Source organism: Pleurodeles waltl, chromosome 3_2 (assembly GCF_031143425.1).
Source record: "Pleurodeles waltl isolate 20211129_DDA chromosome 3_2, aPleWal1.hap1.20221129, whole genome shotgun sequence".
NCBI classification, from domain to species: Eukaryota; Metazoa; Chordata; class Amphibia; order Caudata; family Salamandridae; genus Pleurodeles; species Pleurodeles waltl.
In genome coordinates, this window is record NC_090441.1 from 117,877,140 (window position 1) to 117,891,725 (window position 14,586).

Here is a 14,586-nt window from a genome sequence, read left to right on the forward strand (position 1 = left end):
TGAAAACTGTTTACTGGATACATGTCAGGGAAAACTATCTGCTGTGCTCAACACACGGCAGATTGACGTCACAATTCTTTGATATTAAATGGTATCCATATTTGGAACCATTTATGGATACAATTCTTGATCCATTAAGTAAGAGTCTATATATTCAGTTCAGATATGGTTGTCTGCCTCTTAAATCCTATGGCAGTACGCGGAGTGCGATCCCAAGTCCTGACACTTGCCCGAGTTGCAATCAAATTTCAGAATCTATTGTACATTTTATGTTTATATGCCCTGCTTATTTGATTGCGCGACGGAAGTGGTTACGATCTGTGTGCAGTAATATGGGGGTAAGACATTGTATTGTTGCCTTAAGGATCATGATGAGGGAAACTTCTCTCCCCCTATCTTGTGCGGTTAGCAAGTATATTGTAGCTGCTTGGCATATACGTACTAAACTTTTGGGGAAATAATGATGATGAGGACCAAGTGTTTAAAAAAAAAAAAAGTGTTTTAGCTGCTAAATTTTAACTACACACCTAGACTGAAATAAAACCCCATGTTTAATTTAAATGTTAGGTATTAGGGGGTTAGGTGCTTTTTCTAAGGGAAATCATTTTATGTGTTTTAAGGCTGACATATATGTTTTTATCTTATTCTTATCCTTTTTAATCTAATTTCTATCTCCTTTTTCATTTAATTGTTGGTTGTTTTGCTTTTATGGTTGAAAGTAACCGAATAAAGCTATGTGTTGATGATGGTGTGTCCATGTTATGTAGGCTTTGAATAATAATCTTTATTTTTAGGCTGCTGCTTAGATTTGATTAAGAATCACAGCAAAAGCTTATTGTTACAGTGTACAGTCATCTTTAGGGGGGTTTCTACCCTGCCAAGACCCATATATGAAGGATTGAAGTTTAAAAATTATGTAGCTTAACCTTTCCTTCAAAGTTAAATAAATAAATTCATCATAGTAAAACACCACTTGCGTTTCAATATTTTCTATTCTCCATCCCCAACCCTGTCAAGCTTGACTCTACTGTCTGGGGTGGAAATATACTGAAACCATAATTTGACTCCTTGTTGGTATAAACACCATTGTATAGAATGGACCTTCTCCTTCTAAACACCCAGCGTAGGTGAAATAATCACATATGTTGAAGTTTGGTGAAGCTATTACACATAAAGCATTAACTTTGTGTAGTAATCTTGCACTAATTTTAGGTGTGTTTTACTACCCTGCTACACTCTGTGATTACAAATTAACGGTGATTAATTAGAATGACAAGTTGATTTTCTTTGTGTGCTAGGACTAACATGTATCTCTTGCAGAATCCCCTCCTCCCATTTGAGCTGACCTGGGAGGAATTGTTGTTGGATTATTGGTACTGGAGCCATGGAAGCAAAGCACACTCTGAGAATATTCTCAGTACATAGATTGCAAAATTGATGTGATAAAAGGCAGTATCAGGCCATATCCTTAGTTTGAACTGAATTGTGTCAAACAGAGGTCTTTCATGGGTCAACAACAGATTGATGCATTTCAGACCTGCATAGAGTTCTGAAATGGAATTACCTCTAATCTGATTTGCTCAGATGTAATGTGAGTTATTGTAATTGGATTTGAATCAGGTAAACCGCTGAGGGGTGTGCATCCTTAATTAGACTGGACCTGTGTCCTATATAAACGTTTGGTTTTAGCAATGTACGCTTCAGAAAGACCGTTACTGAATGGGATACTGCTGGTCTGAAGCTAAAAAAGCATAGCTGGATAGAAGCCTTCAGCCTGCACTTCCATTTTCCAGTTTGCCTGGATGTCCAGATCCTGGCCAAGAAACTCAACAGCACATCTGAGGAGAATGATGCTGGTTGTCTTATGGGATGTTAAAGATCTGGATTGAGAATCATCTGTGAGGCATTCCTGCTTTCACTTCTGCAATTAGAAAAGGTGTGCATATGTATGCGTCTCTTAGTCTTCTGGCCTTGGTGCAATAAAATTACAGACAAGAGGGTAGAGTTGGGTCTAGATTGATTGACATTTAGGGCCTCATTATGAGTTTGGTGGGTGGCAGAGGCCGCCTGCCAAACTCTTTGGGTTCGAAGACCGCCAGTCCGGGTTTCCACTCGCTGGCCCTATTACGAGTTTCCCACTTGGCAAGCAGGCGAAAACAGTGTTTCTGCCTGCTAGCCCAGCGCGAAACTCACCACAACATTGACGTTGGCTCGTAATCGAGCCGGCGGCAATGTTGCGGTGCGTCAGGTGCCTGTAATTCAGGCAGTGAAAAGCGCGACAGGGCTGTCAATGGTGGCCCCTGCACTGCCCATGCCAAATGCATGGGCAGTGCAGGGGTCCCCCGGCACCCGTCTCCGCCGGCCTTTGCATGGTGGTGGAGCGCCATGCAAAAGCTGGCCGACACGGGGGTCGCGCTGCCCTGGCTACTTAAGATCATCAGCACCGCCAGGCTGTCGGCTGGCCTAAAAGTGGCGGTGCCAGTGGTCTGACCGCAGCGCTTTCGCTACGGTCGTAATGTGGAGGTCGGACTGCTACTTTGGTGGCAGTCCGACCGCCACTGCGAGTGTGACGGTCTTAAGACCACCATACTCCTAATGAGGGCCTTAGTGTTTGGGATAAACATTGAAATGTTTTGAATCTAATTCATGACAAATACAACATCTTTACTTGTAGTTGTCTTGTTATTTGCTCGATGTTAGCTAGTGTTGTTATGATGTTTGCTATTGTTAATCAAATTATGTTATAAATAATGCCTACAATCACGATTAGACATCAGTAATAAACATTAGAAATACCTTTATTGGTGTGTGCACTAATTTCCATATTCATTGTATCTGAAGTGCCTTGCATCATAAACTGTGAGTCTCAGACAGCTATTTAAAAAGTATTGTTCAAATGTAGCTACTCCAGTACAAGAGGAAGCGGAATAGGATACCCACCTATTGTTTTCATATTGTTAGGGTAGATGTAATATTACCTGCTAATCTCATTGGTAAAAATCTAGCCATTGTGTGCCTTTTCCTCCAATAGGGTCACTGGAGTAAAAGGTCTTGATACAGGATCTACAACGGTATAGCCGTAGCCTTCAACAACATACCTGCCCTTCTTCAAAAGAGTTGAAGACCCACCTTTTTAAAGAACAGTCCACCTCTATTCTCGGAATGCAGAAGCCCCTGCCTAGATTCACTCTCTGATTGTATCTGCCTGTGTTTCGATTACGTGCTTCGTACAGAATCACATACAAAGTTGCTGCTGAACTCAAAAGCTACTTGCTTTGTTTGAGCTTTTCATGTACTCCCTTCACATGCAGCTCATGGCTCACTACTATATATCCAGTATTTACTGGCGCCCGTAATTTCAGTGCTGCCTCCAGGACCATTTAAAAAAAAGTATTTTCAGACTTGAAAAATAACCTTTGGCCCCTCAGTGAAATAGATGAGCATGTTCTAATACAAACCTAGCCCAAGTACATACCCTAACACTGTTAGTAGTTTAATTCTTCATTAAGCAACAACAAAACAACCATATTGCATATTGTAGTAGTTCATATTTTCGACATTCATTTTCTCCACAGCTGTGAATTTCACTGTGTAAAACTGTGGGTTATTTTTCATATGCTGTTTGCATATATACTGTTTCTCTGTTTGTACAGCATAAGGATATTCTGCCTACATTCTGTAGTGTTCTCACTCCATAATCATTGACTTCCTTGGCCCCTTCCTCTTCACCTCAGAAACCTTTGTGCTTCTATTATTGTTTCAACGGATTCCACTAGTTTTTATTAATTCCTTCTGTAGTTCCGCTATCGGGCATGACAACCCTATGGCTTCGAATCTGAATTTATTGATGTTCGGTTAATTAAAATCATTACATCTAAGCATAAGTAACACGTATAAAACATAATAAAAACAATATTTTATGGAGGAAGAAGATACCAAGTTTGCGATCCCCTTTTAGAGCATCAAACTCCCCATTCCCAGTGAGCCAACATGAAACATGCCTTCGCCTTACGCAAGTCATTAATCATAGAAACCACATGGCAGCACACTGTTCTAAGATGCTTAGAGCTAAAAGTGCTTCCTAGCACATCATTCCTGCACTAGGTTAAAGCTTGTAAAGTGCGGCCCAGAAGAACAAAGTGCTCCATACTTGGTAGACTGCCAGTATAAGGGCCACCATGGACATTTTAGATAGTTGTTTACTGCTTTCAGTTTGACCCCCCTCGTACAGCTGTGATTGTGCACAGTAAATACCTGAAATCAGTAAACAAATAAATTGTACTTTTTTAGCCTTAGTAATGTTCTGAATTTCATCCCTCAGTCCTTAAATCAAGACAGCATCCTGTATTTTGGAGACAGGAAAGTATATGCGGACTCTGGTTGAGTGGCACCTTAAAACAAAATATATTCGTTTTAAGCCCATATTGGGATCTTTGAGGTATTCCACTTCTCCCTGTGCACGATTTGTATCTCCTAGAAGGTAATGAGTGGTTTTAAACTGACATCAACACATGAGCAGTCAGGGGACAAGTGGACTGTGTTTGAGAAGATGAAGATTGAAGTAATGGGGTTTATACATTACCTCTCTGTTTACACTTCCCCAAGGTCGTTGCAAAGAAGTAACCATTGAGGCCATTGTATATAAGACTCTTGTAATATATCAGTTGCAAAATGATACACAACTCTGTGGAACACACCTACCTGGATCTCAGCAGCTTCTCTCTTCGAACTCCCCATGGTAGACTCAAACAATTGACTAACCAAACTAGCGGACACAATTATCTGCCTAAAATGTTGACATGTTTTACATTTAATGTAAAATGGTTAATATTTGACCATTAGGCATGGATAGTGGGCTGGTAATATTGCCATGTGGTTTGGGAATATTGCCATGTAGTTTGCTGAGCGTTGTTTTCTGTTTGTTTAGTGTACTGTTTTATGTTTATCTTTAAAAATTGAGCTGTTTTCCTGAGTTTTCTTTTTCAGCTCAGATTACACCAGTCCTTATGACGAGTCAGGATACAACCCTCCTGTTATCTTCATAGCGGACTGCAGTTACATAGAAATGTGATCCTTAAAGACGGACATTGCAAAATGCCTGTCTACTTTGCTCCACTGTTTGATATATATACCCGCAAAGCTAGTTACTGTTGGTTATGTGATAATATGCCTATTTGTTATCTGTATTCATTTTGTATTACACAATGGAAAATCAAGAAACAACTCCAAACCCCAAAAAAGTGAATTCCTGAGTAGTCTTACTTGACGACTTGTGAACAGTGTACTTTACAGGATCCAGGACCATTCATAATTTGTACTAGAAGTAGACTGAACAGTCTAAAGAGGGATATCAGCTTATTCAGTTCACAAGGTCGTTGTGCCTCAAGGGACCCCCAGTGTATCAAAGGTGGAACAATGTGTCTTTCATGAAAATAAAATCATTCCTACCCTCAAACTGTCTGATCAATCAGGGTATTTGACCATTCCTCACCAGTCAGAGATAGTCTCAGTGCCACAAAGGCTCAGTTGCATGGAAAGTGTTCCTAAGTATTGAGCTTCTGCTGTTTCTTGATGGTGTAATGAAGACGATTCGTCTGAATGAGCCCTGAAGAGCAGCTCCTCTCTGCTTTCTTTAAATGGCGATACTAAGCCTTATGTATTATACAAGCCCCAGAATGGACCTCCTTGATCAATGGCTTCAATAAATATATATGGCATGGTATCACTGTTTAAAGAAAACTGAATATTTGCCTCTAGATACACCTTGTTTAAAAATAGCTGCTATTTAGGTGAGACCAACTCCTCTTTGTGCATCTTGGAGGCAAAGCTTGTGTGTTTCCTGTTGGTTCTTTGTTGTTTGTAAATTGGGGCAAGGCACTTGGGGCCAGATGTAGCAAAATAACATTTTGCGACTTGCAAATTGCGAGTACTAGCGACTCGCAATTTGCAACTCGCAAAATGTTATGCAGAAAGGTGTCTCAGACACCTGCGAGTCGGTATGGGGTCGCAATGACCCACCTCATTAATATTAATGAGGTGGGTCGCAAATTGCGGCCCCATAGCGAGTCTAGGCACTCGCAAACATGGAGGCCTGCTGTCGTCAGCAGACCTCCATGTTCGTGACTGCTTTTAATAAAGCAGTTTTTTTTTTTTTTAAGTGTAGCCCGTTTTCCTTAAAGGAAAACGAGCTGCACTTAAAAAAAAAAACGAAACCTTTAGTTTCGGTTTTTTTTCAGGGCAGGTAGTGGTCCCTTGGACCACTACCTACCCTGAAAAAATATTTGTGGGTCCATTCACAAAGTGGAAGGGGTCCCATGGGGACCCCTTCCAATTTGCTAGTGGGTTACCATCCACTTGAAGTGGATGGTAACTGCGACACCATTTGCGACCGCATATGCGGTCGCAAATGGTATTGCATACCACTCAGAATCGCAAATAGGAAGGGAACACCCATTCCTATTTGCGATTCTGAAATGCATATTGCGAGTCGGTCCCGACTCGCAAAATGCATTTCTGCATAGCAAAGAGGCATTTGCGCCTCGCAAACGGCGATTTTCGCTGTTTGCGAGGCGCAAATCCTTTGCTACATCTGGCCCTTAATACCTGGTCAACGCACACAGAATACACTGTACAGAATTTCCTGTCTCCATCCACCAGTCTGCTCTCATATTAGGTTTTGTTTCAGTCTAATAAATTTCAGCCTAATTATTCCCCTCTCGAATCCGACCTGATAAATACATCTGTAATAACGTCAGTTTTGCATTATAAGTTTGATTTTGCTCACTCTGCTTTTCCTGTCTCCTTGCTTTGCATCTGCTCCCCATTTGACTTAATAGATCGGGGAGAAGACTCCTTGTATCCCTATCCACTCATGTTTGTCTTGTTTTGTTGCTTTTTTAAGGCTGTGAGGCCCTTAACTGTATCATCCGTGTTTCCCTCACCATCCTTGGCATTTCCCCTCTCGTCATCACCATTCCATCCCACCTCTGTTGTAAAGTCCTGTCCAAACCCTTCGGCTTTTTCCTTCTGCTAAACTCTGCCTTGATTTCTCACATTCCGCTCAGTATTACCTATGCTTTACACCCGATCTTTGCCCACATTTGCAATTTGTTCTTCCATCGTTTCCTTTATTCCATTTTCTTTCCTATTCTCCCCATTTTCTCTTTCTCTCCTCCTTGTATTGCTCATTGTAGAAATAAGGAAAAGACGATGGATATCTGTTTTGTGTTAACCAAACACTCTGCCAGGCCTGTTTTAAATAAATGTATATTCAGCCTGTTCCAAATGCGTAAGGATTTCCAATTAGTTATATTAATCTTTTACTTCCTCGGTGCCTGGAACTTGACACTCCGGGTCTGGGATTCGATACTCCGTCCTAGGAAATCTTTTCACTTTCACCGGGACGCCGTTGCTTGTCTTCTTGACCCCAAACAGACAAAGAAAGCCCTATCATCAGTTTAAATGTTTCCGCTCTCTTGTTTCTAGGTATAAAAATAGAAAGTGTCACCGCCCACTTGGGCCTCATCAGCACTACAGACTGACTGCCCAGAGTGCTACAGCGTGGGGGACAGACTGCCGCACTCTCCTGGGTGCCCGGGGGGAGTAGGGGGACAGGGAATTCCTTTGGTCTGGGATCATGGACCAGCCGGGGACTGGGCAGTCACGGGCGGCGGATCACCCACATCTCAGCTAGAATCAAAACATCCCTCAGCAGACCTGATTTTTTTTTAAATGGAAAGGCAAAGCTTTGATACACTATAGATAAACCTTTCAGCGCTTGGCTGGGCTTTCCTCTCCTGCCCTGTGCTTGTTGTGAATGACAATCCCGATAAGTAGTAGTAGGGTTGTCAGAGCAGAATGCGGTGGTTCCCGAGCTTCATACATACAGCCTTGATTCTTGCATCACTGGCTGCTTCCGCTCTGTGCCATCCTAGGACTACTGGGAATGCTTTAAGTGACATCACAAGGTATTACCACCTCCCACTGTAGGCTGCAGCTACCCGCTACGCACGCAGGACAGAAGGATTGAGAGCATAATGGATAATTGAGATTTTCCTAGCCTTGGTGTCTGAAAGGCTAGATTTTATTAAAGACACGGAGGCGAGTATTATGCAGTCTTTTCTTGCTTTAATTACGAACAGCAGCCAAGCAAGAACTACAGTATCCAGAAACAAAAGAACTACAAAATGACCTCATAGTGTAGTAACCAATGGGATATCACAATGCACTACTAATATCTTAACTGCGAGCAACAAGTCCTCTTTTCTTGATGCGAACTAAAGAGGAGAAGTAACCAAAACAATCACATAGAACATAAAAACCAAAGTCATAAAGTCCATGCAACCATCTCGAAGATGACGGAGACCGAAGGACGACTGGAAGGTATAGTCGATGTCGCACAAATCCAAGCTTGGTAAAAGACGTTGGTGTGTATCACCCTGAGCCAACACCGGAAGAGGGAGTTGGTACTGAAAGAGAGAAACAGGGCGGGTTAAATCGTGGTGGGATAATACTCGCCTCCGTGTCTTTAATAAAATCTAGCCTTTCAGACACCAAGGCTAGGAAAATCTCAATTTTATTACAAGACCGGAGGCTCCTATTATGCATGTTCAAAGCATTGCAATCACAGAATCTGAGACATGAGAAATCGGTTTACAATAAAAAGTTCTAAACGTATTTTCATTCGACCAGTCTGCAGATCTGAGAATATCCTGTAAAGAGGAACCTGCCCAAAAAGCACGAGAGGCCATAGCCCCCCTGGCCGAATGGGCACCAAAGGCACTAATATCAATGCCAGCAAGGGACATAACCCATTTAACCCAACGAGCCAGGGTAGGGGAAGACACAGGAAGGTGAGGTTTCTGAAAGGAAATAAGTAGTTGGGATGAAGAGGATGATCTCAAATCTGCAGTACGGGTTACATAAGTTTTTAAGCAATTTGCAACACATATATTGGGTTGAGAGGGAAAATATGGATAATTAATACTAGACAAGTTAGTTTTCGTACGTTTTTTGATCTGAAACGAAACACCAAGAGGAGAAAAGAAAAAGGAAGTAACATCCAGTGCTCTAACATCTGAGATCCGCTTGATAGAAACTAAACATAAAAGGATGGTTAACTTAGCCGAAAGCTGTTTGAGAGATAATAATTCATTATCAGGCCACGAGGTAAGAAAACGCAACACCAGAGTAACATCCCACATAACATTATATTTAGGAGACGGTGTATTAACGTATCTTACTCCCTTTAACAATTGACAGACCAGGGGATGCTCTCCAACTGGCCTACCATCAACTCTTTGATGTTCCGCAGAAATGGCAGATCTATACAAATTAATAGTGCGATAAGCCTTACCTTGAGAAGCCAAAGAAGCCAAAAAATTTATAATTAATACTACATTCGCTGAAAAGGGATCTGAATTCCTGTCCAGGCACCAGCTGCACCAAAGGGACCAAGCTGACTTATAGGCCCTGGAAGTTCCCGGAGCTCTGGCCTGCTGGATAAATTTAACAGCGTCCTCCGAAATTCCTGGGACTCCCCAGGACGACCCGAAACTTTCCAAGCTATGAGGAACAGGGATCCGTCGAGAATCAACTGATGTTGATGGCCCTGAGGATTCAAGAGGAGATCGGGAAATTGGGGCAGCCAAAGAGGCGGAGCGATCGCCAGCTCTAATAGAGTCGGATACCACGGTTGGGTCTGCCAGAAAGGAGTTACAATCACCAGAATAGACCGTTGCCTGCGCACCTGAGAGAGGACTCCGGGGATGAGAAGGAAAGGGGGAAAAGCATATAGAAGGGAAGTCGGCCAAATCTGAAGAAAGGCATCTGTGGCCAGGGCTTGTGGATCTGGCCTCCAACTGAAATATGAAGGAAGGTGAGAATTGAGGCGAGAAGGAAACAGATCTATAGACATTTCTCCAAAGACAAAAGAAAGGTGACTGAACACTGAAGGGTGCAGTTGCCAATCGCTGGAATCGTGAAGGTGTCTGGAATACCAATCCGCTACTGTATTGAATCTGCCTGGCAGGAAAACCGCCTTGACTGAAATCCGACGAGGCAGACAATATTCCCAAAGATGTTTTGCCAGAGAGGAGAGTATCTTTGACCTGGTACCTCCTAGGTGATTGATGTATCTGACCGCGGACAAATTGTCCATCCTGAGAAGGATGGTGCAACTTACCCTGTTCTTTGCAAAAGTGCGGATGGCAAAGGAACCTGCAAGCATCTCTAAACTGTTGATGTGCAAGAAGGACTCCTTCAGAGAACATGCGCCCCCAGACGAGAACTGACCACATCTCGCGCCCCAACCCGTCCGACTTGCATCGGATTCTAATACAAGATCTGGGGCGGCAGAGAAGATAGTTCTGCCGTTCCAGGCATCTAGATGGGTTAGCCACCACTGAAGCTCTTCTTTGGATTCGGCATCTAAGACCAAGGGATCCGAATAAGCGAGACCCTTGTGAAGATGACGTATTTTGAGCCGTTGCAGGGCTCGATAATGTAAAGGACCTGGGAAGATTGCCTGAATGGAAGAAGCTAACAGACCTACTAGGCGTGCCAGATTTCTGAGAGAGATCTGCGGAAGGGAAAGGGAGTGGCGAATCTCCTTCTTGATCAATGAAACCTTGTGTTGCGGGAGCTGCAACACCGATAGAGTGGTATTTATTCGAAAACCGAGAAACTCCAAAGATTGAGTCGGAACTAAAACCGACTTTTGCACATTGATGAGAAAACCTAAATCGCGAAGGAGGTTTAGACACAGTTGAAGATGATCTAGAAGTAGATTTTTGTCCTGTGCCATCAAAAGGAAGTCGTCCAAATAGAGAATTAAACGCACCCCGTGAGACCGGAGAAAGGCTGCGACGGGTTTGAGAATCTTGGTGAAACACCAAGGAGCGGAAGAAAGGCCGGAGGGAAGAACTCGAAAGCAGTAAAAAGAGTCCTGCCATTGGAATTGAAGAAACTTCCTGTGTGAATGATGAATTGGGACTGTGAGATAGGCGTCTTGCAGATCCAGTCTGATTAGCCAATCTCGGTGAAGCAGAATGTCCCTGAGATGGAGAATAGTCTCCATCTTGAAGTGACGATAGATTATAAAATTGTTGAAAGCTTTGAGATTCAACACCAGACGAAATTTGTGATTCTTCTTCTGAACTAGAAAGATGGTGCTGAGGAAGCCCGAAGAGTCGAATTGAACAGGCTCTATTGCGCACTTGGCCAGGAGAGATTGGATTTCGACGCGCAAAAGCTCGTTTTGCTCTTGGGAAAAAACTAGGGGTATAGGGACGCGACTCTGAACTGGCATCTGATAGAATTCTAACTGGTACCCTTGAACAGATTGAATCACCCAGGGATCTGAGGTGAGAGAACGCCATGAATCGAGACACAGAGCTAATCTGCCCCCTACAGGAGGAAGGCCAGAAGCGGAAATACTTACCGGAGGTTTGGTCTCCCCTGCTGGAGTAACCTCTGGACCGGTAGCCTCTTGAACGACGGGGATAGAACTTCGGTTTGTATCCTGAATAGGATTCAGGTTGAGATTGCTGGTTGAAGGAGTCTCTGTTGGAATATTGATTCCTGATGGAGCGGCCGGCAAAGCGACTCCTGCCTTTGCCGGCCCTGGCAAAAACCCGAGACGAAAAAATTTTCTTCATCGAAAGCTGGGCCTTATCCAGAGAGGCAAAGGTGGACACATATTTGCCCAAATCTTTAATAAAAGAATCTCCAAATAACAGGCCTTTGGCCAAAGGACCCTCATCTTTTGAGGCCAGAGAAGTTAATTTGGGATCGATCTTTAAAAGCAGACTCTTCCTCCTTTCAATCGAAAGTTGAGTGTTGGCGTTCCCCAGCATACAAATAGCACGTTGCGCCCAGTTTGAAAGAACCTCCGGATCAATAGGGTTACTATCCATTTTTGCTTCTTCCGCCAAATCAAAAATTCTGGTGAGAGGGCCCACCAAATCAAGAAGCTTGTCCTGGCAACCCGACCAGGCTCTATCCACGCCCTTTTTGGGATCCTTGCCGAATTTTGAGAAGAACATCAGCATGTTAGGATCAATTACCGGAGTTGCTGTTATATTATCCGGAAGAGAGGGACGAGGACACTCTGACTTGAGTTTATTACGAGCGGCTTTATCCAGAGGGTGACGTAAAAAGAAAGAAACATAATCCGCCACATGCTCTGATGGGTACCACTCCTTTGAATTTGGATGGACCATGAAGGAGGGATCAAATAAGGGTTCACCAGCATGGTCGACTAAATCGTGAGACACTAGGTGTACGTCACCACCGTCAGGAGGAGAAATTCTACGCCTTTTCTCCAGAGGCCCATAAGAAACTGGATCTTCTGATCCGTCCACATCGCCCTCATGGCTGGAAACATTATCATCGTCATCCGTGTCTCTTAACTGCGAAATATATAAAGGAGAAGGAGGGGGACCCGATTTATAGACCTCTCGGGTGGAAGGACCAGAGGAAACGCCTTTGGACGTCATTGGGAGAGTGGTCGCACGTTTCCTGCTCTTATTAAAAGGCAATTTGGAAGAAGACATCATCTTTGAAACCGAGGCTTCAAAATTTTTTGGTAACCTCAGACATGGAAACTGAGACTGCCTGCTGTACAGAGTCCCTTATGAAGGACTTCAAACTCTCCTGAAACACCTGGGAATCCTCTTCCCCAGCCATAATGTAAAAACACACTGGTCACCGAAGGGTTAATTTTTTGAGGAAAAAGAAAAAGGAGTGTCTGAAGGGGCGGGACCGAGCCAAGGGAGGCGGTTCAATGCAGTCGAAGTCGACTGACAGACGAGGGCAGGAGTTGAGAATGCCAAACGAGGCAAAGTGAGCCAATTATGCTCAAATAGCAAGCAAACACGGTCGGAAATAAAGACGCGAGTATCAGCTGACAAGGTATGCCGGCCCAAAGAATGTGAGGAATGCTACGCGTGCGCTGAAAGGAATGCGCCGCGCTCGAGCGCGCGTCCTCAACGGCCGAAGACGGCCGTTGAGAGACGCTGTGTCGGAAGGACAGAAAAAAGGACGCGCGTTCCCTTATAATAACCGCGCGCTAAACACACAAGTTTCACAATGCAATAGTAATAACAGTAAGCACAATAAACAACCGAGCAAGTAATGTAGGTACTTATCTTGACTGCGAGCAGCAAGAAAAGAGGACTTGTTGCTCGCAGTTAAGATATTAGTAGTGCATTGTGATATCCCATTGGTTACTACACTATGAGGTCATTTTGTAGTTCTTTTGTTTCTGGATACTGTAGTTCTTGCTTGGCTGCTGTTCGTAATTAAAGCAAGAAAAGACTGCATAATAGGAGCCTCCGGTCTTGTAATAAAATCTAGTTTAGTCGACCTGGTATTTGCCTAATGTCAAAGAGTAAGTATGTTTTAAGGTGGGAGTGACATTGTCCTTCTACAGAACAGAGCTCGAGATGAACTAAGTTTCTGTTACACAGAACAGAACATGTATTTGAGCAATCTGCGATAGTGATTGGTTCTGGTGAAGGGAACTGAGCCTGAGTGACTAACATGTCTCGGACTATATGATTTATTATTACATTTGTTCAAAGGGCAGGAAGCTCATGGTTCATTAATATTAGATGAAATTGCTCTCTGCACTAAAGGGAAATGTTGTTAAAAGTCTAGACCAGACTACCTCTTAATTGCTCACTTATTGTGGTTTTAGTTATTTGTAAACAGTTTATGAGGTTACCAAAATAAACATATAATATTCTAATGCTTTTTATTGATGATTTAACACACGATCTGTTTAATAGTGGTAGTTCTCTTTTATTGTAAACAATTTTACTGTTATTTACTTGTTACCCTGTAATAGAGAACATTACTCAACCGATAGCTGAAGCGTTAACAACCTTTTAAAGTAATGTAAGGCCTAAACATGTACTAAAATCAGATAATGTCCATATGGTAGGCATTTTATCTGCAAATTCCCGGAACAGGCTGAAGGACAATTTAGGTTGCGTATACCTCGGGCAAGGCTTTCAGAAAATATTTTCAAATGAAGGACAAAGTGATGTATAGAGAAAATCACACATGTTTCTAGTATGGAGCCCAGCGAAGGGCATCTGGTGCAGAACGTCAGTAATAGCAGCACATACTTGATAGGCTCAGGTCCGCTTATCCTCGGTGAGGCGAAAGAGAGGGCTCCCCTCTCCTGATTGTTGTAGAAAGGTGACAGTGCCATATATCTGCTTCATGGCTTAAATAGAAGACAGCTACATACTGCTTCATTTGCACGCTCTTATTGAATATCTGGGTCCTCATTCGGACAAAGCTGTGACTTACCCCTGTTTTCAGCTCTATTACCCAAGCTCATTGTTTTTCTACATCTTCACAGACATCAATCAACCTGTAGCTTGCAATTGGCGCTATGTCATCTACGACGTCTTCAGCTATTCCTGACTTTTTACACAACCATACATCAATTTTCATGCTTGGACATCTACACCCATACTTCCAAAATTGAAAGGTCCAAGTGTTGGAACACAACAGCCCACTAACAAGCCAGGACTCTAGATGAAAGTGTCATTGATGACATTGGGCTACTTAACT

General features: G+C 43.0%; 1 protein-coding gene across 1 annotated transcript in view; it reads left to right on the top strand.

Moving 5' to 3' along the window:
• The window catches only part of SUMF2 (sulfatase modifying factor 2), an 88,797-nt gene that overhangs the window by 17,230 nt on the left and 56,981 nt on the right, over positions 1 to 14,586 (top strand). The window lies entirely within an intron of this gene.